Source organism: Aedes aegypti, chromosome 3 (genome assembly GCF_002204515.2).
Source record: "Aedes aegypti strain LVP_AGWG chromosome 3, AaegL5.0 Primary Assembly, whole genome shotgun sequence".
Taxonomy (NCBI): domain Eukaryota; kingdom Metazoa; phylum Arthropoda; class Insecta; order Diptera; family Culicidae; genus Aedes; species Aedes aegypti.
This window is the reverse complement of record NC_035109.1, coordinates 317918807-317945983: the sequence shown is the minus strand read 5'-3', so window position 1 is coordinate 317945983 and position 27177 is coordinate 317918807. Positions and strand designations below refer to the sequence as shown.

The 27177-nt window shown below is 36.6% G+C and overlaps 1 protein-coding gene across 1 annotated transcript in view; it reads right to left on the bottom strand.

The window, feature by feature from the left end:
* Positions 1-25583, bottom strand: part of LOC5576206 (D-beta-hydroxybutyrate dehydrogenase, mitochondrial) — a 375927-nt gene extending 350344 nt beyond the window's left edge. Inside the window, exon 1 of the mRNA XM_021853088.1 lies at positions 25484-25583. The gene's annotated coding sequence lies outside the window, so the exon portion shown is untranslated. The remainder of the gene's footprint in view (positions 1-25483) is intronic.
* Between the last annotated feature and the right edge of the window lie 1594 nt (positions 25584-27177).

Here is a 27177-nt window from a genome sequence, read left to right as displayed (position 1 = left end):
GAACGTCGATAAAGCCATCAAGAAATTCTTAAAGTAATAAGTCGCAACAATATTGTTGATATGAAGTTTGATACGTACAATGTTATGATGCTTGTGGTTACTTGAGTAGATTACATTGGTGATATGAACGTAGATAGTCCAAGAGAGATGCTGAACAACCAAAAAGTTAAGGTGCAATAAAAAGTGCTTTTTTAGGTCAAAATTTGTTTCTCGAAAGCTTATCGCTGATTAAAATACTACAATGGTCAACGTAAAAAATCAACTATGCTAATAAAAAGTGTCTTATTTTTTAAGGATTTCTTCGACGTACATTTTAATGAAATAATTAGATTGTAGAAAACTTAAATTGGACATTTCTTGTAGTTTCCATGTTCCAAAGATTTTTCTAAGAAAAATATCACAAAAAATTGTCAAGGAAATTCTCTTAAACACTTAAAAAATCTTTGACATTATTTCAAGGGTATTTTCAGAAGGCTTCAAAAATAAATTTCAATCATTCACTTTAGAGTTCCACTAATCACAACTTTGATATTCTAGTTCTTTGTCCTGGATTATCATCCACAATTCCTCTATGAAAGGTTTCAGGATTATTGCCAAAGACTTTCCAGAATGTAAAAGTATACCTTCTCAGATTTTGCTATAAACTGCATCAATAATGACCAGTAAATTCTAGATAGGTATTCGTTCACGAATCCGTTCAGAGATACCACTGATCACACCTTCATGAATTCTTACAGAAGTTCTTTCAGAAATTTATTCCGGAATTCTTGCAATTTCTCACACATTCTTCCAATTAATTATGAAAGGTTCTTCGTAAAGTTTTCTAAGAAATTCCACCCAGATATTGAACAAAGATCACTCAACCTTTAGAGATGAATGCAATATATATAATAATATAATGTTAAAAAATTTACTTGATTTTTCCAGGAATTTCTGTAAGAATAAATCGTGGGACAAATATTTAAATTCATCGTATTTACCAAAAAATTGAGTTGAAAGTTTCACTAGAAAAATATATTGAAGGATTTCTCAGGCGAATTCTACTAAAAAACAGAAGTTGTTCATATTTAACAATTAGTTTTTTTTTTCAGAAAAGTCGCAAAACTGCTCCAATTTTAGCATTTTTTCCTCATTTATTTTGGAACTGTCCATGAACTGCCCTCTTGAAATTTTATTAGTTATCTCAGGAATTCTCAGAGGAAATTTTATTAGTTATCTCAGGAATTCTCAGAGGAGTTTTTTAAGTTACCCGTAGAAAAATGTCTGATGAAATTCTTCAAAAATCATTTTTATTAAGTTTTTGGATGAAGTTATTCCTGAAAAAAGACCTGGCGAGGAGACAAGAAATATGAAATTTCAATGAATTCCTGATGTAGCAAACTCCTTTGACAATCCATAGAAGGTCTTTAAAAAAATATCAAGAAGAAATTCATAAGTAAAAACAAAAGTTAGTCATATCTCTGAATTTAAAATAGGGCAAACATTATCCAAGTATTGTTACAAACTTCAAAGAGAAATGTTTGAAAAGAAAAACGGAACAAATTCCAATAGTAATCAAAAGCTAAATTGCACAGGAAATTGTGGAACTATTGTTCGGGGCTTTTCTTGAAGAATTCTTGGTGTAGCTTTTTGTGTGAAAATTTAAAGAGTTGCTGACAGAATTACTCAAAACTTCAAAACTTCATTAGGAACCTTGAGAGAAATCCCTAGGGAATAAAATCCTTGGAGGAAAAAAAAATAGAAATCCCTTAGGTAGTTTCTGAATAATGCTAAAAGAAATTCTAGGAAAATTGGTAGACGGGTACATGGACTACTTCTTTGAAAACATATAAAAAATTTCTTAATAAGTCTTAAGCAAACTATGAAAAAAACTATGATTTTTTTGCTAGAATTTCCAATGGATGCTGGAGGAAAAAGTTTGGAAAATCTCTATAAAAAATTCTATAATAATCCCTGGAGAAACTCCGGGATAAATTGCTGCAGATTTAAATTAATTCTTTAAAAAAATCTTGGAGGAATAATTAAAAGAAAAATGTTGATGAATAGCTTGGGATAATCTCAATAAAATCATTGTTAAACTAAGTATATTGTTTCGCTCAAGAGAAGTAAAAGTTTGTTCTGCAGAATTGCTGAAGACATTTTCTACATTGGGCTCAATTTCAATTATTTTTTTTTCAATCGAAGAAAAATGCTTTCTTAAGCATTTCTGGCAAGATTTTTTTTTCACAACGAGATAGGCGATTACTTTTTTTTTCACATGCATTATCCCCATGAGATTAACGTCAATAATCACTGAAAAAATTCATATGGAACTCGTGAAGAGGTAATCTGATAGAAAATTTATTTATTCTATTTTTTCCTTCATATTTTCTTGGAAGAATTCTTCGATATTTTTGTAGATAAATTTCATGAAACGTCACTGGAGAATTCCATGAAGAAATAATTGAAGATATATAATCCCATGAAGCAATCTATGAAGGAATTATTAGACAATTTATGATTGAACTTTTGATTAATTCTCAAGAATTATAATAAGAAGACTTTCGACTATATTGAAATGTTATTGAAAATAAATCAAAGTGTGGATAAGCTTTTGCTTGACAAGTATTGTTTGATGTAATTATATATTAGTTGCGGAGAATTTGTTTGAACAGAGTGTGAAGTAATTCCTCAACAATAATGTGAAACATAGATATGCCCAATATTCTGATTTGACCTGAAAATTTGGACTTCATGTAGTTCACTCAATAAAGTTACCCTGGTGATTGAAAAGTTTGAAGTGGAAGACATTGGGAGACATTTTTCCGTGCAACTGGAAGAAATCGGAAAAAATAACCAGGAATCGCTGGCTGTGGCATTGAAATCCTACAAGGGTTCTGTGGAGAATCCTACGAGGATTCTGTGAGAATCTGAAAAGGATTTTGTGGACAATACGCCAAAGATTCTGTGAAGAATCCATTAAGGATTTTGTGGAGAATCTGATAAGGATTCTGCAAACAATCCAACAAGATGTTGTGGAGAATTCGACAAGGAATCTTTGGAGAATTCTACAAGAATTCTTTGGATTATCCATCAAGGATCCTGTGGAGAATCTTACAAGGATTCTGTGGAGAATCCAGCAAGAATTCTGTGGAGAATCTGACAAGGATTTTGTAGAGAAGCCGCCAAAGACTATGTGGAGAATCCATCAAGGCTTTTGTGAAGAATCTGATAAGGATTCTGAGAAGAATCCTACAAGAATTCTGGGGAAAACCCTACGAGGATTCTGTCGAGAATTCTACCAGGATTCTGTGGAAAATCTAACAAGGGTTATGCGGAGAATCCTACAAGGATTCTGTGGAGAATTTTACAAGGATTCTGTGGAGAATCTTACAAGGGTTATGCGGAGAATCCTACAAGGATTGTTTGGAGAATCATTCAAGGATTTTTAGGAGAATCCTCCAAAGATTCTGTGAAGAATCTTCTGAGGGTTCTGTGAGAATCTTACAAGGATTCTGCGGAGAATCCTACAAGGATTCTGTGAAAAATCCTACATGTATTTTGTGGAATACCCTACGAGGATTCTGTGAAAAATCTTACAAGGATTCTGTACAGAATCTGACAAGGGTTTTGTGGCGTCAAAGATTGTGGAGAATCCATCAAGGATTCTGTGTAGAATCTGATAGGGATTCTGTGAAAAATCCAACAAGGATGTTGTGGAGAATTTGACTAGGGATCTGTCGAGAACTCGACAAGGATTCTTTGGATAATCCATCAAGAATTCTGTAGAGAATCCAACAAGAATCCTTCAAGGAATCTGAGGAGAATTTGACAAGGATTCTGTGGAAAATCAGATTCTGTGAAGAATTGTACAAGGATTCCGTGGAGAATCTGACAAGGATTCTGTGAAAAATCCAACAAGGATGTTGTACAGAATTCGACTAGGAATCTGTGGAGAACCCGACAAGGATTCTTTGGATAATTCATCAAGGATTCTGTAGAGAATCCAACAAGAATCCTGTGGAGAATCCTACAAGGATTCTGAGGAGAATCTGACAAGTATTCTGCGGATAATCCTACAAGGATTCTATTGAGAATCAGTCAAAAGTTCTGTGGAGATTCTGACAAGAATTATGTGGAGAATCCGCCAAAGATTCTTTGGATAACACGTCAAGTATTCCGTGGAGAATCCAACAGAAATATTGTTGAAAATCCGGCAAGGACTCCGTGGAAAATCTGACGAGGATTCTGTTGAGAACCTGGCAAGGATTCTGTGTAGAATCCGCCAAGAAGTCTGTGGAGAATCAGACTAGGATTCTGTATACAATCTTCAAGGATTCTGTGGAAAATCCGACAAGGATTTAGTGGCAAACTTGACAAAGATTCTGTGGAGAATGCGACAAGGATACTGTTGATAAACCGCCAAGGATTCTGTGGAAAATTCTACAGAGATTCCGGATGAGAATCTGGCAAGGATTCTGCGGAGAATTCGATAACGACACTGTCGACAATCCGACATGCATTCCGTGGAGAATCTGACAGATTCTGTTTAGAATCTGCATGGATTCTGTGGAGAATCCGATTCTGTGATTCTGTGAAGAATGCGTCAAGGATTTCATGGAGAATCTAACAAGGATTTTGTGGAGAATCCGTAAAGGTTTCTGTGGGGATTTCGGCAAGGACTCTGTGGAGAATCCGACATGGATTCTTAGATTAATCTGACGATCATTCAATTTATTTTTATATAACAGTATACTTTTTGCATATTTTTAACAGAACGTCGGTCATTGATTCAATAATTATTTATTTGAAGGATTCTTTCAAACAATTTCTTCAAGGATCACAGATGATTCGAAGTATTGTCCAAGACGACAAAAAAAATCAATATGCCAAACATTTTTATCGAAACCCCATCTAACCATTTCATGCAAATAGGTCAAACATATGTTCTTATTAGTAAAAGTCGACTCCCAAAGATAATACGCTAGATCGCATTTCTGCTCTCAGACGATGACGCAAATGCACCAAAATAACGTCAAATCTTTCGAACAAGTTTCCACTTGTTACTCGAAAAGATTCTCCCCCCGACCATTATTTATCTGCACACATGTCCAAAGCCCAGATTTCTTCTTCTCGTTTTTCTCTTGACCTCACAAGTGGTGGGAGCGAAAGTGTCAAAACCGATCGATGCATTTGTGGAGTAAGATGGAAAAAAAGTTTCCACTCCTGTGGTTTCGGGAAAAATCATACATAAACAACGACCGGACAGTCGCAATGAATGACGACTACGCACTATCGGGTATTGGGTAGATTCGCTGACCAAAATTTATTTTAAAAAATTTCTAATTAACAGTTTTGATTCCAACACGGACAGTCGACCACTCATCAACTTTTACGTGTAACGAATTTTGTTCGTTCCAATAAATCTGATTGCTATTCTACTGGTCTTGCTCTTCTAGACATGGGAAAAGCATTCGACAGTGTTTGACATAAAGGCTTGGATGTTAAATTGAAAAACTTCACTTTTCCAACAAGCATTGTTAGAATAATCCAAAGTTATCTGTCAAATCGTACACTTCAGGTTAATTATCAGAACTCCAGATCTGCAAGACTTCCTGTAAGAGCTGGTGTTCCTCAAGACATCATTTTGGGACCAATATTATACAATATTTTCACATCCGATTTACCTGAGCTGCACAAAGGATGTCAAAAATCTTTGACACAGGCATCTCCACCAAAGAATGAAGCCTGCGTGTCATCTGCAGCCGATTGCAAAAAAGTTTGGATATTTTTTCTTCATACTTGCAAATATGGAAGATTTCTCCTAATGCTTGCAAAACTCAACTAATAATATTCCCACATAAACCAAAAGCTCTTTATTTGAAACCTTCAAGTAGACATGTTGTCACGACGAGAGGGGTTCCAATAAATTGGTCAGATGAAGTTAAGTATCTAGGGCTCATGCTAGATAAAAATTTAACTTTCAAAAATTACATTGAGGGCATTCAAGCCAAATGTAACAAATATATAAAATGCCTGTATCCACTTATAATCAGAAAATCGAAACTTTGTCTTAAGAACAAGCTTTTGATATTCAAACCAATTTTCAGGCCATTCATATTGTATGCTGTACCAATATGGACTAGCTGTTGTAATACCAGTAAGAAAGCTCCATAGAGGATACAAAATAAAATTTTGAACATGGTTCTGAGGCTTTATCCTTGGTATACAGGGTGATTACTAATTCCTGTCAGTAAAGTAAATGATCGTAGATAAGAGATGTATGTATGAATTTTAATTTCCAGAGTGCATCCTGTTTTGCACATCTATAAAGTTTGTTTTGACAAAGTAAAGATTAAATATTTTTTTCATTTACCTTAGTTTTTAGTCATATGTGTAGTTTTAAAGGCATTGCACCTGGCACGCACGTTTTCCACAGATATGTATTTTTGACTGAAATCCGCTGAAAAAATTGCCTGATTGGAACAGCATTTTACCACAATCTTTTAGACTTACTAGGGAATAGCATAATACTGATATACAAAATTTTAGCGAAAAAAGTATGCCTATTTTGGTTAAAATATATGGTTCTGAATAACGTGCGTGTTAACTGTAATGCATCTGAAACAACGCATGTGGCTGGAAATTGAGGTAAAAAATTAAATATGTTATCTATGTAAATTGAAGACAAATGTTATAGATGTCCAAAACTGGATATGGACTGGTAATTAAAATTCATACAACCATGTTTTTTCTATGGTTACTTATTTTACTGACAGGATATAGTAATCACCCTGTAGTACCAATGAGTTACATAGAATATACAATGATGAAGCATTGGAACAAATTTAGAATAAAATTATTCATGATTTTAGACAAAAATCGTTGCAATCTTCTATTGCCACGATAAATACGTTATATATCTAGGTTAGGTTAGGTTAGGTTTAGTTAATTGTTTTCTTTTCTCTTATAAACAGTTGAAATCAAGTCATCCGTAAAAATTCTGAACTGCTACGGCAAATGAAATGTAATATGTTGTTAACCAAATGGTAAAAAAAGCTTAGTTTAGTTTTACCAAATGAGGATGATAGTGTTGCCTAACACAGAACACCTAGACATAAGAAATTAATGTAAGGTTCGGAATGATACTAATAAAATAATTGAAAAAAAGTCTAACACACTTTTGGCCAAATAGATCGTCCACACACCCTATGGTGTGTCAGTAGCGGTGTTGATCTTGGAAAAGCGCATGCGTAGCTCCCTCACTTGCCCGACGGCTTCGAGTTGCATAACGCATCTCAAACAACAACCGTCACCATGTTCGTCGAAAACGCAACTCTGCTGTATCATATCAACGACACACGCTCCCAAGCTTATTATCTAATATCCGCCGCAATACTCTGCTGGTCGGAATTTTCTTATCGAATGAAAAGAGTTCTATTTTCAGTATACCATAAACTCCCACCCAAACTCAAAACAGTCCTCGAGTTGGCCGCGCAACCGGATAAACATTCATCATTCATGCCATCTCACACAGAACCGCATCATCTTCCTTGGATTGGATGTGGAAGCAATAAATCCGCAACCGTCACTTCGAATGTCACTTTCGTGTGTTTGCTTTCAGCTTCGATCGGTATTGGTAGGTAATCGTCCGCCGATTGCGAGCAGCAGCAAATCATTCTCGCACGGTGGGTCGGAGACCGCTATTGACGGGAAAAATGGGTATCAATTCTGCACCTATCATTCGAAATATATGATATAAAATCGACTCTCTATATCTCGATGTTCTACATCTCGATATCTCTCCTTATGTCGATGATTTTTTCGGTCCCTTCAATCTGCATACATTTTCACTCTGCATAGCTCGATATCCTCCTCTCTCGATATTTCCCTATCCCGATGGAATGTTCATTCCCGATTTTCTATCCGTATGTCCCCGATGGTCCCTTCGATATCGAGATGTGGCGAGTCTACTGTAGTTTCATCCTCTCCGTGTGTTTTCGAACGTTTCATCGAGAGAATATCGAGAGTTGGAGCGTTTTTTTTTTAATTTTTGAGAAAATTCCTGTACATCATTCCGCATTCACATATAAATCAAATATCCATCAAGTTCTCAGGTAAAATTCGAAAGGTGAAATATTTAAACACCAATCCTCTCAATTTGAAGATTTTTCGTTGATGAAATCACAAGTTACTGTAGTTTGTGTTTTTAACACCACATTATGATACATGATTTATTTTAGGGCTCACATGAATCAATAAACTCACTTAACAATATATAACACTAATGGTGTGTTTATCTGAAATTCTTGATAACACATTTTTATCGAGTATTCGATCCATACAAATTTATCCCAATTATCTAGAGCAGTTCTCGCTGAGAACGTCTCACTATTTACATTTGGTCTTTCAAAATGTTCGAATTTATGCTCATTCGAAAGCTCTTGTGGAGTAAGTAAAGAAACGGCATTCGGTTGGTCAAATTTATGGACCCCTTGGTAGTTATAATTAAAACAGTTTTTGAGGACCCCTTGATTTTTGACAATTCTTGGCTCACTCAAACAGTCATAACTCCGACATTTCTTCAACAACCCCTTCACAATAACATGGTTTTGGAAAAAGAAAACATAAAGAAAAGACAATTTACACCGACTTCAGCCATGGGCTGCACAGACTGAACATAACTAACATAAGACAACGGACACATGGAACGACCAGTGGATCCAGTGAAGAATTTTTCGTTTGACGAAAACTTTTCTCCGACTGGGGCGGGAATGGAACCCACACTTCGTAGCTCAATACGCCTAATCGACGCTATTAGCATAACGCATTAATAGCTGGTATATATTTTTCTATGCATGAAACAAATCTTGCGTTCTTAAATCTTTCTGCGTTGCGCGTATGAATATTGTTCATAAAAATCTTGTTTTGTGCTCAGATCTTAGGAAAACTACAGAGGTCGACATATGCTCAGCCGAAAAACGAAAAAGTTCCTTTCAAATAAGTCCGAATATTCCAAGAGAATGTATTTATCGGAATGTTTGTAGATTGTGGTTATATTGTATTTACGACCTCTTGTTAGAAAATATGGAAGGATATATGAAAGAAAAAAAACAATTTCATCGGTTTTCAGTTTAAGCTTACTGCTAGAAACGGAATAAATTGGTGTTCACCCTGCTTTAAGAACACGATTTTAATCTAAACATTTTTCTAAACTTTTATAAAGATTTTGCTAATAACATTTAAATCTAAAACAGTGCCCGTGGTGCGATTCGATTTCGAACCGCTTTCGGTTTTGGCACCGAAAATGCATATACAAAAATGGATCATGAGTCTGCCACCAATCCTGATAATCTCAATGTTTCTGTGAGCCTTTTTGAAGCTTTCCATGCCCAAAATGTACATTAAATGTGTGATCTTTATTACGACGACAAAAGTTTCAATTAAATAGCCGTTTTCTTAAGGCATATTGAAAATAATTGGCATGTTGCCAAGGTCGAACGGGCACTGTAGTGTAAATGAGTGATATGACGTTTTCACATGTTTTGATTTTCTTCCAAATTTAACATCACGTTTATGAGCAGTGTTTGATCCTTCGACCTTGACACTTGCTCCTGTGGAGGCGAGTGGCGAGGGCAGGATCAAACATGTCTCGCGTCGTTCGCGTCGTATTGGGAAAGTGCCGCGATTCGTTAGTAGTGTTTGATCTATTGATCATATCGCTTGCTCTTGCGTGGACGAACGATGAACACTTGTTCGGCGTACTATGTGATTATCGAATTATTTCGTGAATCCGGTAAGGCGTGATTATATCATAGATCGCATCACCAAACGTTGGTGACTCCCAGAACTACAACATCCTTTCCATGACAACTGTGGAGATGCAGAGGTATACTAGGTCTCTAGTAGCAATGGCTGTCCAACTAACATTCCTTCCCTTCCCCGATGACCGTAAGGATGTGGCCGGCGCCGTTATAACCTTTTAAAATTTGAACTCTCGATTTGTGCACATTGAGAAAGCTGGCTTCTCAGCTTAGTGTTAGTTTAGCACTTCCACATTTATTACCTGAGATCTTTCTCAGCTAATGACCTTTTTGCATGGATATATCGTGTGGCAGGCATGCGCCCATACTCTGTGCCCAAGGAAGTCAAGACTCTTTCCTTTACGAAAAGATCCGGTAATCGCCAAACAAATCTCGAGCTCTACTTCTTTTTTGCAATCGTGCAACACGACTATCCGTGTAGAGGCGTCACTACTGTACTGTCACAGACAAACAGACGTAACACTCTTGAGACGCTCATGGTACATGCGTTTAACGATGAATTTGAATTTCATTTGACCGACGCGATCGTTCCACCAGAGGCGCTAGTGTTCGACCGCTTTGACTTTTGAAAGTGTTCACAATGCTGAATGATGAGAACAAAACTTACAGGCAATTCGTGTAGTAGTGTGCGTGTTAGGCAAACGTCAACTAAAAATCCATCATGGCAGACAGTGCTTCGCGCGGTTCTTGCAACAGATGGCAGTGTGAACTATAAGACTATCCATGAGGACACTTCGCGATTGGGTTGACAGCTCAAAGTGCAAGCACAGTGAACACTAAACTTACCGAAATTTCGTTAAGCGTCATCAGTGCTTACCAATCTCCTTTGTTCCCCAAGCGATGATTGTCAAAAATTCATGGTAAACAAAAAAATTTAGCTGATCACAGCTGTCTCATGGATTGCCTTATTGTCAGTTAAGCACTTGGTACACTCTTTGCCAAGGGTGCAAATTTTTCCGCACACATAAGCTAACACTTCAATGGAAGCTTGCGCAGTGACGGCATTATTTCGGCGTCGCTCCGTATAGCCGAGAGGCTTTAGAAGTTTCACGACACTCTCACCCAAATCTAGTTGGTTGGTTTGACTTTATTAACGAGATTTACCCAAATCTAGTTGAGAGTCTTCCATAGGGCACTTGGTGGCTTTGTTTAGGTGCTAAACGGCTCCATTTTATTCGGCTGGAAAATGCATCGTAGTGCGTTTTTCGTTTCAAACCGTTTCCCAGCCGAATGAATTACAAGGCTTCAAGCAAATTAAACAAATGATATAAAACGTGTAAAAAACTTGTTTTTTATTACAAAACTCCAATACATATCAGAAAAGGAAGTGTGGTTTGGAAACGTTTCAGATGATTCGAGGTTGAGTGTGTGTTGTAGTTTTGAATAGCGTCAAAACTTGGAGGCACTAAAGGGCTAAAGAAGAACTATTCCTGAAGCATTCTCTGAAGGTGTTACTGAAAAATCCTTATAAACGAATCATTCTATTGATATTTACTCCTCAATATTGATGTTAATCAAACCCAAGCAGCAAACCATGCGACCAGAGCCGACCCCCAGGTTCACAGATTTCGATTGGTTATGTAAGCGAAAACAACTGCTGTTACGGACTAGGCTACGACTGTAGATTTCAGGGACTGCTGCAAGGCATTGCGGATGACCCTGAGTATCTCAAAAGTATTTAGCAATACCATTTGATCACACGAAAAGTTCAGTGAACCTGGTAGATTCTTCTTCTTCTTCTTCTTGGCGTAACGTCCCCACTGGGACAAAGCCTGCTCCTCAGCTTAGTGTTCTTTGAGTACTTCCACAGTGTGGCAGGCACGAAGATAAAGGGTGTCCACGATGAAATTGCCACACACAAAATTGATTCGCAAAATTCGAGTTTTCATCCGATTGCCATCAAATTTTCAGGGATTGAGAAATAACTATTAAACTTCATTTTACTCGTATTTTATCAACAGTCCATACGGAAATGCCCGCACCTTGGCCTTAACCCCGGCCATGAAACCTGTGAATCAACCGTTTTTTGAATGTGAAGAATCTCATGGCCGGCGTTGAGGCCAAGGTGCGGACATTTACGTATGGACTGTAAATAAAATACGAATAAAATGGTAAAATGAAGTTTAATAGTTATTTCTCAATCCCTGAAGTTTTGATGGCAATCGGATGAAAACTCAAATTTTGCGAATCAATTTCGTGTGTGGCAATTTCATCATGGACACCCTTTACTCTATGTCCAAGGCAATCACATATTTTTCATTACGAAAAGATCCTGGATTGACCGGGAATCGAACCCGGAACCCTCAGCATGGTCATGATGAATACCCGCGTCTTTACAGCTTCGGCTATGGGGGCCCTATATAACCTGGTAGATTATATAACTGAACTCTATTTAGCGAAAAAAAAACACTGCCACAAGGGCAGATTTGAAGTTCTGAGCTCCAGGATAGTTTGGAAAAGCTTTTGAGATTCTCAGAGGTCAATAGATTCCGTTTGAGTTGAAAATATTATTATTTGCAGCGTTGCCAGATCTACGGAAATTTCCGTAGATCTACGGAATTGAGCACTTTCTACGGATCCGTAAGATAATTCTACGGAAAATGTGTATTTTCTACAGAAAGCTACGAAAATTCTCATTATTCTACGGTAATTTACGGATTTTTCCAACGGAAATCTACGGAATTGCAATGCCGGGGATCTCTCCCCCCGCTTATCACTTTTCGTCTACGGAATGATTTCCAACGAAATCTGGCATCGCTGATTATTTCTAGCGCAAGCAACTACTGCTGTAAATTTCGAGAATTGAGCTTCGGGATAGTCTGAACGTCGTAGGATCTGCAATACCTCAATCGTTCCTTGAAACAGCATATTGATCCATGAGAAGGTTCAGTCAACATAGTAGATAATATAACTTCACTCAGTTTAGAAAGAAAAAATACTGGAACAAGGAAAGACCTGTAGTTCTGAACTCCAGGGTAATTTGGAGGGCCTGGAATACTCCAAACGTTCCTTGAAATATCTTTTTGATTCGTGAGAAAGCTCAGTAAACATTAAATAACTTCATCGTTTAGTAAGAAAAATTACTATAACAATTGTAGATCTGAATTTCTGAACTCCGGGGTAATCTGGAATGCTCGGAATACCCCAAACGTTCCTTGAAACAGCTAATTGATCCGTGAGAAAATTCAGTGAACATGTTAGATTTCATAACTTCACTCAGTTTAGCGAGATAAATCACTTGAACAAGTGCAGACCTGAAGTTCTGAACTCCAGGGTAATTTGGAGGGCCTGGAATATCCCAAACGTTCCTTGAAAGAGCTTATTGATCCATGAAATGGTTTAGTGAGCATGTTAGATAATATAACTTCACTCAGTTTAATGAGATAAATTACTGAAACAAATGTAAACCTGAAGTTACGAACACTAGGGTAATTTGGAGGGCCTAGAATACCCAAAACATTCCTTGAATCAGCCTATTGATTCGTGACAAGGTTCAGTAAACTTGGTAAGTTATATATCTTTTCTCAGTTTAGCAAGAAAAAATACTGGAATAAGTGTGGACCTGAAGTTCTGAACTCCAGGGTAATTTGGAGCACCTATAATATCCCAAACGTTCCTTGAAACAGCCTTTTGATGCATGAGAAGGTTTAGTGAACAGGAAAGATTTTATAAATTCACTCAGTTTAGCGAGATAAATTTCTGGAATAAGTGTAGCCCTGAAGTTCTGAACTCCAGGGTAATTTGAAGGGCCCGGAATACTCCAAACGTTCTTTAAAACATCCTATTGATACGTGCGAAAATTCAGTGAACATGGTAGATTATATAACTTCACCCAGTTTAGCAAGAAATGCTACTGGAATAAATGTAGACATGAAATTCAGATTTCCAAGGTAATTTGGAGGGCCTGGAATACCTCAAACGTTTCTTGAAGTAGCCTCTTGATCCGTGACAAGGTTCAGTAAACATTGTAGATTACATAACTTCACTCAGTTTAGCGAGAATAACTACTGGAACAAGTGTAGACCTGAAGTTCTGAACTCCAGGGTAATTTGGAGGGCCTGGAATTTCCCAAACGTTCCTTGAAATAGCTCTTGAGATTCTCAGAGGTTGGTAGATTCTATTTGAATTTGTAATGTTATTGTTTTTAACCCAAACAATTACTGTTACGGTTGTAGATTTCAAAGAGTGTGCTTCAGGACAGTTTGGACGTCCTATAACATCCCAGGACATAGCAAAACAAGCGAAATAGTGTTTTCGTTAAAAGAGTAATTCTGTATTATCTAGCCTGAACATCATTTATGTTCACAAACAGCATTTCACGCTTCGTATATACTTATAGTTCAATTTTCCAAACTTCAGGATGTTCTAGGTTGTCAATTAGGTCATAAAGGCATATACTTCATATTTTTCTCTGATAAAAGAGTATATATGGGACAACTTTGCCGAAGACAATACATTTGTTTAATATTAATAAATATTAAGGAAATGTTTCATAAAATGAGAGGGGTTTTAAAATGAGGAGGCTTCAGGGCGACTTCTTTACCCCGGTTTTTGGCAATCAAGTAGTTTTTATTTCGGTTTTGCCCCAACAATTTAACATCTTCTGTATAGCGCGACATAAATGAACAATATCGTTTAATATGTGTCCATTTAAGAATTCAGTATTGCTACAACTATTTGTGATTTTGTAGAAAAGTAATAATTCAAGGTCAATCCTTTATTCTTTGGATAGTTCCGAAAATTCCACAATTTCGGATTTCTCATGAGTAGATTTTCTAGGGTTCAGATACTTATCCATGAACTCTTCAAGAGTTTTATCGAATAAATAGAAGTTGTTCAAACTAGCAAGTTTTGAGACATCAACCGAATAATATTCTTCAAGATTTTTAAGACGAAATTGTTAAAATTATTGTAGTGTTTTATTCTCTAAGTCCGTTCTGAAGCTGTATCATGAGTTTTTCTATGAAATCTTCAAGAAGCACTGAAATTTTTCTAACGATCCATGTATGAACAACTCCTGATGGATGTTCACATTAAGTTTTTTAGAGGTCATTTCAAGAGTTTTTCGCAGTTCCTATTTTTTTTTCCAAAAAATGCCTTCGAAATTCCTCATTGCATTCGTTCAAGCATTTATGAATTTAATTTTATAGTGATGCATCTAGAAGTTATTTGAAAAATTGAAACAAGAAATTCTTCAAATTGTTTGTTTTTATCTACGTTCTTTACTTGACAGACACTGATCAAACTGATCGTACTGAAACATAACGATATTAAACTATGAAATTTTACTAAAAGAAAAAGATTTGATATTTTTATGGAACACGAGCAAACGAATTATGAGTTCGCTATTGCGAAATGTTTGCTTTTGTTAGAAAAATATTCACAGTCATTTTTTAAGAGATACACTCCAACCTCTTTTTATGACCGTAATTCAGATTAACGACCGTTTTTATAACTGATCAATATCTTAAAAAGTAATCAAAATAAAGGGTAATGATGTTAAGCAAAATTGTTCAGTAGATTATGGGTAAATATGCGGTGGTTATTGAAATGCGGAATTCTGCCACTAGACGGCGCTAGTGGGCATCGAAATTTTGTTTTTCTGATACCTCAGGATCCTGACTACTTAGGAGGATGGCGTCTTCGACAAAGTTGTTCAGTAGCTCAAGCGTTATCATTTTTTTTAAGTCATGGGATTTGAAATTTTGCTGCTAGGCGGCGCTAGTGAGCATGACATTTTTGTTTTGAGGTTATGTTAGGATCCTGAGCACTAAGGAAGATGGCGTCTTCGCCAAAGTTGTTTAGTAGCTCAAGCGCTATCATTATTTGAGTAATGAGGTTCGAAATTTTGCCATGAGGCAGCGCTATTGCGCATTAAATGTTTGTTTTCTGGTTAACTCAGGATCCTGACCATTTAAAAAGATGGCGTCTTCTGCAAGGTTGTCCAGTAGCTCAAGCGCTATCATTATAACAATCATTAAATTCGAAATATTTCCAAACCATGCTTTCATGCTTACTACCACTGTCTGATAACAAAATCTCGAAGCAAGTTCCATATCTACTAGCGCTGATTGTTTGCAAAATATTGAACCTCTTGGATGGAATGATGATAGTCCTTGAGCTACTGAATAACTTTGCCGAAAACGACATCTTTCTAAGTGTTCATAGTCCGGAAACATTGACAAAACAAAAGGTTCATACTCACCAGCGTCGCTTGGTGGCAAAGTTTCAAGTCTGTTGGTTAACTTGATGATAGTCCTAGAGGTATAGAACAACTTTGCCGAAGACACATTTTTTTTTAAATGAACCCTGACATAACCGCAAAACGAAAGTTCCATTCTCACTAGCGCCACCTGGACGAAACATCCTGAATCTTTTAGTTAGAATAATGATAGCCCATGAGCTACTTAGCCGAATTCGCCATCTCTTTAAGTAGCCAGAATCCTGAGATATCCGCAAAACAAAAATTTCATGCTTACTTGCGCCGCCCGGTGGAAAAATCTCGAAACTCTTGACTAGAATAATGGTAGCCCATTGAGCTACTGAACAACTTTCCCGAAGACGCCATCTTTCTAGGTGGTAAGGATCTTGAGATATTCGCTAAATGCAAGTTAATCCTGTTTAAACAGTGTTGCCAGCCACATTTACATTTGTGTTTTGGCCGACTGTATAGCACGCAACACTTCCTTCAACTTTGGTGAACATTCAGTATCGATATCTTTAAAATCTTTTGGTATTTGCATATAACACCCCTCGTATAATTACCTCTTTTGAGAGCAATCGAGCAGTGTTGCCATCTATTATCAGAATATGAAATTTTGGATGGCCATTTTGGAAAGTTCTCTATCAATGCTTTAACTTTGCCAAACATCTCGGATCAGTATTTTCACATCTAGATGTTGTGCTATCAAAAACTTAATTATAACCCTGATTTTTCTTACGACCGAGTCTTTTTACAACCCCCCGATAATGGTCGTAAAAAGAGTTTGGGTGTATCATTCTAAAATGACATCAGTTTTAAACATTTTATTCCCAAACCTCGTTCAAACCACGAAAATTATTTTTTCAGTGATAATAATACATTCTTATGAACTTTTGATGGAATATAAAACTAATAGTAAGATAAAACATATGCATCAATTTTATGTACAATTCGATTTTGCGGACAACAAGAAAAGTAGAGTAACTAAACGATAACAAGTTTATTTATCTGATAACAAGCATTTGATAACTTAATTTGTTTTCATTTCGGTTGAATAAACAGACAACATAACAAACTCACTTAAATAGACACTCTGAGTTCGGTAAACTTTTTTACCGTTTTGAATCGGTGATCTCATAAAATACAAATTTTTCGGTAATTAGCTGCCTGTTTACCGAAAACTGTAAGGAATATTGCTGATTTTCGGTGATTTTTTGTAGATTTACCGAATACGGTGATTAAATTCACCGAAGAATCAGCAAATAAGCGTAAATACTGATGTCGGTAAAAGAGAAAGCTAAAATTTCGGTAAACGATGCCGTTCATTACAGAATTCGGTAATGTAGCAGTAAGAAACGTCAAATTCGCCATGATCGTTTTTTTTTTCAACTGGCTATGTGGATTGAAGTGAGATCAATCAATTTCAGGTGATAAGTGTTATTAAAGTACAAACAAAAATTGGAATAAGTGCTAGAACTAAGCGAGGAGAAGTTGAGTTGAGATTTTCGGTAAGAAATACAAATTTCTCGTCTTTAAATTCATGTATTGACACAGACACTGTCGTTTTTTTTTGTCACAGGAATGGACTGGTTCACATCAAAAATCACGCCGAAACCAGAGCTCCTTGGTTATTCCAAATACACTGCAGGATCTGGATCCACCCTCTGAACAACCAAACTATCCCATTGGAAGCTTCAAATCAGCCGGCAATGCAAAGATTTGTGATGACCCACTGTGATGTGTTTGTTTTTTTTTGCGTTGATCAGACAAAGGAGCATCAACAGGATCAAATGTGTCTGATCAAAATCAATACCATGGCATTACAGATGAAAAATAAATATTCTACTTTTAAAATTCTATTATGTGGTCAGTTTATAATATCAAAATAGCAAATTTTACTGTAAAGCCTGATTTGCTACTGAAAAGGAATCGCTAAGGAAACTTCTCGCCGATTCCTTGCAGAAATTTTCTACAGCGATTCCCATTTGAACTGAAATTTCTTTTCAACTGCATACTGCGATCAGAAAAATGAGCTTTCTTGATCGTTTCCTTGCAGTAATTTCCCATGCATCAAGATAGGCCGAGAAATTACTTGTCAGCAACGATTCAGGCTTAAACATAAATATCACAGATTTTTAAGTGGCCAGGCACCTAGTTTCAATTTACAGATCTCCGGTAAAGTGGATTACAATGCAGGCTCATTTGCTTCGGTAAATTTTACCGATCAATCGGTAATTTTGACAGTTGTTTTTGCTCATTCAAATCGATCGGTAACGATTGGTAAAATTCTTGTTTACCAAACGCATTACCGATCGTTCAGCTGTTGAGATTTCGGTAAATAATTTAATCATATGAATATCTCATTGTGTTATCATTTGAAACAAATTGATAACAAGTTTTGTTATACAACCAATGTGTCACATTAATAACTCATGGTGATATCAATTAGTTGTAAATATCGAATCATGATAACAAACATTTGACGACATTTGCCCGCCGGTGGCTTCCTCGATCTGACAGCTCGAAATTCGTTGATATTAAGAGATTTCCTATTGATAACAAACAATCACAAACTAAATTCATGATGTAGGGTAGGTGTACCAGTAATGGCCATAGTGGTTCCCTATTTCGCCATACATAATAACTTTATTTTCTTCTCATTTTGAAAAGTTTTGTGTGTTTTAGCAGTAAGATAAAGCGTAAATCTAGATGTTAAAACATTCAAAAATATTAAAAATGTAAAAGATTGAAATTTCACATATGGCCAAATAGGGAACCACTATAGCCATAACTCGTACACTTTCCCTATATCTTGTTATCACTATGTTATGTGGTTTTTATTCGACTTTGCTCGGGAAGGCTTTGAAAAACAATACGCCCATCCATGCCTAATTATTAGTTAAATAGAAAAGGGTGCAGTTACACCAGTCCTGACATTCAAATTGCAATACATTTTTGGTTTTCGATATTCTTACACCATTTTTTTTCACAACTTCTCGAAAACTTCTATTTTTAGAATCTATATCAAGGTGCCCTGACAAACCGTTATTATGAAAAAAAAAAATGTTCATCAAATTTAAGCACAGGGCTCGATTCCTAAGGTCATTCTGCACCTCTGGGCCAATAAAAAAAATATCCCTAGAAGAAACCTTGATTTGAAGTTTTTGACTAGAATCATAACCCGACCAGACGGAAGAAACAAGATTATAACAGAATGTGTTCCTCTGATATGATTTTTTTATATCACCAGCTGTTATAAAACATGTACCGTTAGTAGTTAAAATAACAAAAATTCTAACAAAATTTGCACCAAATTAAATTCAAATATAACAAACTCTGTGACAATTATATCAACATTTTTATAGAATGTGTTGCAAGGATGTTACAAAATAACAAAATTATTGCAAACTATGTTACTGTTTATGACATCGGATGTTATTTGAAACCAACTTATAAATGCGATGTCAAAAATATAGCAAATGTTGTTATAAATGTGTTACTGATTGATTTGATTTAACTTTATTAACGAGATTTTTAGCCCTGGGCTAGTTCATCTCGGGACCAACGGCTTTACTTCCCTTCCGAAGGAAGTCGTCACTATAACTTTTTACGTCATAAGTGACTATGTCGGGGATGGGATTCGATCCCAGGTCCTCGGCGTGAGAGGCGAGTGTTCTAACCACTACACCAGGTCCGTCCCCACTTAAATGTGTTAGGGTAGAAGCACTAGATTTCGCCCCCCTAAACCATGTAATCGCAGGAATAATAAATTTCTGACTCTATTAATCAATATCAAATAATGTTATTGGGTTTATTCAACTATTCATCTATTATTTTAGGATGATCAAGCTGCAAAGTTATCCAAAACAAAGTTTTACTATTGAAAAAAGTATAATTTTTGGATTGATGGTGTGCTTTAATTTTCGTCCCCCCAAATTCAATTTTCGCCCCACCCATGCTCTAATCTTCGCCCCCATTAATTGAAGTACAGGTTTTCGATAGTTTAATCAAGTACTTATTATCTTCTCACTTTTCATCTTCACTGGTACTTATCCTGCCTATTTCCACTATGTCTTTTTCTTTTTGGCATTACGTCCACACTAGGACAGAGCCTGATTCTCAGCTTAATTTTCAAAGAGTACTTAGTTCATAACTAAATGGTTTCTTTACATAAGTTGCCATTTCTACAGTCGTACCGTGTGGCAGGCACGATGACACTTCATGGACAAGGAACTCAAATAAAAATTCCATTACAAAAATATGGATTTGCTTTGTAGCCGCCTACTAACGAAGGCTATGGAAGGTCCTGATTTCCACTATGTATTGTTTTTATTTATTGCAAATTAATTATTTATGCTCTTGTAGCATTTATGTGATATATGCAGGGTTCTGAATTTTCGTATCAATGATGCGAAATCTACGATTTTTCTCACGTAAGGAGAATGCTTTTTTCGCTTCCTCACGTGAACATCTTTTATCGCTCACACTAATTTTCCCTGGAGCTACGATGGTGGATAACCGAAAACCACTCCACTCCGAGGATAATTTATTTTTCACTCCATCATATTTTCGCTCACCAACTGCTCCCGAGAATTATCACTATGTGAATAAACAAAAACTAGTGCCGGCGACGGGATTCGAACCTAGAACATTGCTAAAAACAACCGCGATGCGTGCACGCTAACCATGCTACCACCCCAACTTGACGAAAGGAGTGGTTAATTTGGTGCATAAAAGCAACTGCTTGTGGCGATGGATACAGGAAAAGCTGCTTGTGGCGATGGATACAGGAAAAGTTCTCCATGGATCGGAGAAAGAGAAAACAAACTTCTCACAGCTGCGGAAATGTGCAATTATCTATTTTCGCTTTGTTTTGTGGACGGATAAAATCGCAAGGCAGCTAATCGCTGAAAATTGCTGTGAGGGATAAATCCATTATCGTGAGAGTGAGTGAGAATTCGGAAGCCTGGATATATGTTATTATTCCCAGGAAGTCGAGAAATTTCCCAACATGAAATAATCCAATATCAGAATATCGGAATCAACCCCGATATGTCATACATAAAAGTTCTCCAATATTTTTTAAATAATTATATCAAGTACCGTTATTTCGGGAGAAATTTATTATATTCAGCGTTTTCAATCATGTTAGCAGTGCCAAAAACTGAATGCGGAAAAAAAGTACTGCGGTAAACCCATTAACTCATGTAGTGGTAAAAATAATATTTAATATTAAAAATCGGTTGATCATATTTCGTTTCTATTCCATTCTTGCTGAATATGGTGGGTTATTTGATTGACAATAATAAGTTCAATTTGTTCTTCGTCACAGACTATCAGTATAATGATGAGCAACAAATATCATACACTGAAATGAATTTTATTGTAGAAACTACTGAATGCATGGTAAAACTAAGAACTACACCAACAATTTTCAAGACTACATAAATCTGTTAACTTTTTTGAAGTGTAGTCAACATCAATACACAAGAAAGTTTATTTATTTAACCAGAGTTGCAATATTTATAACTAGAAATAAACTTGATCTGAACTACACTGTGCTGTACGGTAGGTGTCACGGATTGAAATGCTTCGTAGTTAATGCTACTATGGAAATGGTCACATTTACTGCACAGGATTTTTACCAGATTATGGTAAACTAAACAGATTTTAGTAGTCGGTTGAAAAACGTTGATGAAGTTCTTAATCCCACCTAATTCTAGTGGTAACGTCCGCGTCTACAAAGTAAAGCCATGCTGAAGGTGTCTGAGTTCGATTCCTGGTCGGTCGAAGATCTATTCTTAACGGGAATAATATTGACTTCGTTAGGCATAAAGTGTTTTTGTGCTTACCACAGAATAAAAGAATACGAAAATGGCAGCTTATGCAAAGAAACCTCTCAGCTAATAACTGTGCAAGTGCTCATATGAATACTGCTGAGAATATATTGCTAAGAACAGGCTCTGTCCCAGTGAAACGTAATACCAAGAAGAAGGAACCATTCGGTACATTTAGAAAATCCTTTAAACTTCCTGTAACCTCCTGTAAACAGTTAATAAATCAATGAGTTTGTTTTGTTTTTCGAACAATTTCGAGGAGGGGCGAAAATTAATGCACGCACCACTGAAAGAACGTTACAGGTAGTTTCGCCAGGGGCGAAGATTAGAATCGTACGAAAACGTGCTTTAGTTTTCGCCACCCTGAAAAAATAGTTTAAAACTGGTTATAATTGCTGAAATAGTTGAAAAAATCTATTCGTGTCTCTTGCTGATGCATGTCTTATCAGAACTATTCATTTTTTAAAGATGAAATAGTTATCTTAATATGTTTTCCTTGCCTTTTAAAATAGACGCTTTTCTCAATGAACGCAAAAAATAGCGTATCATTTTTCCCACATTTTTATATGTGATTATTTGGCGGTTTAGAAGATTACTTTAATTAGTAACATTTGGAAACTAAGTATATTTTATTCCAATCTTTTATATAAGTTAAAAAGTAAAACATTTTTATTTTATTACAATCTAGAACAAGCTAATGTTCTACCAGGGGGGCGAAAACTAGGGAGGGGGCGAAGATTAATACATCTACCCTACTAAAATTATAACAAGTTAAGAACAAAGCCATCTTGATAGCAGAATTTTATCAACTTCTGTTATTTTTAACTGCTGCTGATAGGAATGTGTTATAATTTTGTTATGTGGTTCTGGTCGGGAATCCTTATTAAAATTTCGCAATATAGCTGAAAACAACCTACAAATACACTCAAAAAATTGGCCAAACTGTTCTCAACAGCCGTTAGCCGTTGTTATAATTAGAAATATGTGCAACTGACTCAAATTACCGGAATGGCTTAAGTATGTTTTTTTACATAGTTTACTGGTTTAAATTTGATCAATTATTGTTTCCTATGTTGAACCGATTGAAAGGTAAAACAAACAAATTAAAAATTAACAATGTTGTTATTTTAAAAAAAAAAAAGAAAAAAAATCTTAGAATAAATGTAGCACAATAATAGTTCAAAGATAAGTCATGTGAATGCTTTTAGAAAGTAGAGCTAGTATCAACCGTTTGTTTCAAATCTGGAATGATTCGGTTGCTCTGGTACGCTCACGTCAATACCAGATTGAACATACGCGAATGTCTTTCACGGGGCCGCTGACCTCCACGTGATAGATGCTATTTTACTTCCGGCATTCACGCTAAATAACCACCTCATTTAAGTTTGCCTATTTTATTCGCTTTAAAGTTCTCGCTCCTGTTCTCAAATAAATGTTCTTAGGGAGCCTTAAATCAGCGCTTTATACAGGGAAAGACAATGATGTTTCATGTGATCATGCTTGCATTCATCGTTGTTCTTTTGCACGCAAATAAAACCTTTCCTAAAAATGAGCACTATCAGTCATGAACTCTGGAACAAGCTGATTTTCGCTTTACGAAAATACACCATGAATAGAAATCTCGAATATGGGAACTAAGTTCCACAAATCGTGCGTAACGCCTGCTCACTGATCACTGACAGCTCAGAGAAATCATGGAAACGTGATATTTGTTCTGGTTAACGAGAACTCCTTTCACGTATACAAGAACACTGTTCTGGATCGCGTTCTGTATATCTGTGATTATAATGACAACTTTAAAAACCCCATCAAGAAAAGTTTTGGGAATTTTATTCCGAAATAAGAGAAGCTATTGTATGTTTTCATTAAGGCAACATAGCAGTGAATTCACAAGTTGCACATCTGAAAACCTCCCCGAAAACTGCAAAATTTGGTTGAGTTGCAAAAGCAAAACTCCCATCGTTCGCCCCGTTGTAGAAGCAGCTACGCTCTCGAGGAAAAATATCGGCTATCAGTTGCATATTCAGTCCATTTAAGCAGCAGGCTTCATTTTTAGCAGAAGCAACGTCGGGATAGGCGACCAATTCAATTAAAATTCACTTGCAACTAAACAATCTGCTGGAAAACAAAAAGATTTTGCCAGAAAATGAATGACATCTTCACTCTCGAGTCTGTTTTGTTGAGTGGTGCTACTGCGCATGCGTTATTATTATTGACAGCGCGCGTGAACAGAGTTCGCGCTAGCTGGAACAGACTGGAACTAAATCACAAATATGAATTTAGAGGTTTTCAATATCGTGATTTCAGAATCATGGTATTGGAAGCGTTACGATCCAAAGATGCCAGTTTGGAGCCAAGAAGTTTGTTCTCAAACCAGTGAAAAAGTTCATGGAAATGAGATGTGCTAAGTCACGCTTATGGGAACTAAATCACGAATCGGCATACGTAGTCCGTTCCGTTTCCTATGACATTTTGTTCACGTATATCGGAACGGATTTATTTGCGTGTGGATTATTATTGAAAACTGGTTTAGTTTTCGAAACACTTTTCAGAGTTTTACGATAAAGGATCGCGAGGTGTTTTGGCGAAGTTGTAAACGAAATAATGGATCTATGAAGTCTGATAAGCCTTTATCAAGCAACATTGTAGAAATAACGATTCCCTTTGCAAGTTGCGGGTCCCTAAGCTGGTTACGTAACCTGTAAAGGAGATATTCGCAGCCACAACACGTTTAGTAAACCAGTAACATTATTATCCTACACTGAAATGAATTTTATTGTAGAAACTACTGAAACCGTGGTAAAATAAGAACTGCACCAACGATTTTCAACTGACTACATTATTGTGTTAACTCTACCAAAACTTATTCAACATCACTATTCAAGAAAATATATCCGGTTTATTTAACCAGAGTTGCTGTATTTATGACTAGAAAGAGGTAGGTAGTATTATACTAGTTGAGAACAGCTTGACCAACTTTATGAGCGTTTTTGTAGGTTTTTTCAGTGCTATTTTCTATGGATTATATTTAATTTTTAGGTCAAAAACTTTCTCAAGATCCTTTCTAGGGAGTTTCTTTTTAAATTAGTCCAGAGGTGCAGAATGACCTCAGGACTCGAGCCTGTACTCAGATTTGATACAATTTTTTTTTCATAGTAACGGTCTGTCGGGGCAACGTGTGATGGTCATTTAACTTATTGATGAACGGTAAATGATGACAGTATTGGAATTTTCACAAAAAATACTCCTTGAGAAAGGCTCTTTATGTTCAAATCACTATGTATAACTTCCATTTCCCACGACAAAACATTTTAAAATTCATGTGTGCAGAATAGGTCATCTTTTTCCTTAGATTACAACGGTTTCAGACACACCGCGTTTTCACTTTCACCATCACTGCACTTTTCATCACAGTCGTTACTATGCTCAGCAATTGCTTCCCAGAAAATGTAATATTCGATTGCATTCATTTAATCTTTTTCGAATCGTTAGTGTTGAAGCCAAACGCAATTCCCTTTCACTTGCTATCAACTTGAGTGATAATTGATGGCAATCGATCACAGGATCACCAAGAGCCCCCTGCCGGCATTCACATCATGCGTATGATAAGCGTGCATCAACGCGAATCGACCGAAACTCACAGAAGGGAGAAGGGAGATCTTTCACGCACCACACGAAACGGTACTTGCTCACGCACGCGATCCTCACCGCGGGAGGAAAAATTTGGCACTAGAGCTGCTAGCTGCTCGAGAACTTCACGAAGACCGATGCCGGACGGCTAATGATGATGGCGATGATGGTGATGATGATGATGATGCAAGTTTGACCGACAGAGGTGAGGGAAATTTCGGGTGCAGCTTGTTCACAACTTAGCTAAGCTGGGAAGAGCGTGCGGTTGGAAAATGGACATCGTTTTCATGTGTACATGGATGTGATGATGTTAATGTCGAGGGGTGACTGAATGTGTTGGAAATTCAAATTATTTGTTTTCTGAAGCACGGACGATAAATGTTGATAACTACGTATATTTCAAGTTTAAATTTATGTTTTTGTTGGTGTTAATCTTTGATCCGTATCTGCTCAGCAAAGAGACAAATAATCAATATTGTGCTATTTTGACATTTCATTAAACTTTCTTATTTTCTCCATCAACAGGCTTGAAAATCTCATAGATGTCATATTAAAACTAAAAAATTAAAAATTTGGCATTCTCATTATCTAAAAAACGAACTGAATCTTTGTCGAAACGAACTAAATCATCCGCGAAGCAAGCAAATTGACTGGATTTGGCTTCGATTGTTACATCTGACTCTCTACAGAACGCTTTGAAGAGCAATGTTGAGCAACAAGCACTAAAGTTTCTTCGCGGTGTTTTCCAAAGGCAAAAGACACACCATTGGTAGCTTTGTAGATGTCGTCGCATGTCATTCTGTGCCATTACTGCATACTCACTGCACCGGACAACAACATTCGGCTATGGCCACGTTCGTCTCGTCCATCATTCTCTGGTGCTTTTCGTCGAACCAATCATTCTAAGGTCTTCGTTCGGCTTTACAAAAAATTGTCAACAAAATGCATTTCTATTTATCATTATCGATTTTTGTTCAAACATTTTCCAATGAACTTTTCACGCATCGTTGCAAATGCAGAACACATGCTAAAATTATCCATGAAACTACTCAGTAAGCAGATCCGACATCTATGAATGGCCAAAAACGGAAATAATGCAAGAGCATCCAGGATTCCATAACAGCTATGCGTGATAAAGGCTTTACCATCTGCTTTCCTATGCTTTTGACATTTTCCGTACGGAGTAGGTGCACTTAACGTACATTCAATACCTCCTAATCTATGTGCTTCAATCTCGGTCGAAATCGATCCCTACACAACTTGGTATGGTCATAAGTTTATTGTTTTTCGATTAGCCGAAAACAACATGCAACCAAGTTGAAAGTATCCTCTGGTAGAGATAAATATTTTCACACCCTTGCTCACAAGGTTCCAGTTCCGGTGAAATAGCACTGGAAGTAAAATCAACTCATCCAAGCCAAATATTTAACCCCCCCTCCCCAAATGTAAACTACATGGATCATCGCTGCTGCCTGTTGGAATTGTCTGACCCACAAAACAGGGCTGGTAGCGAATGAGTGAAAATATGAGCTTTAGGAGACCAAACAGGAACCAAATATAAATTCCGTTTGCAAGCTGCGGGACCTAAGCTGGTTACGTAGTCCGTAAAAGGCCCTATTTGCAGCCGCAACACGACTTTTCACTTCGCGGGAAACATCGTTGTCACATGTCACAAGTGTTCCAAGGTAAACAAATTCTTCAACAA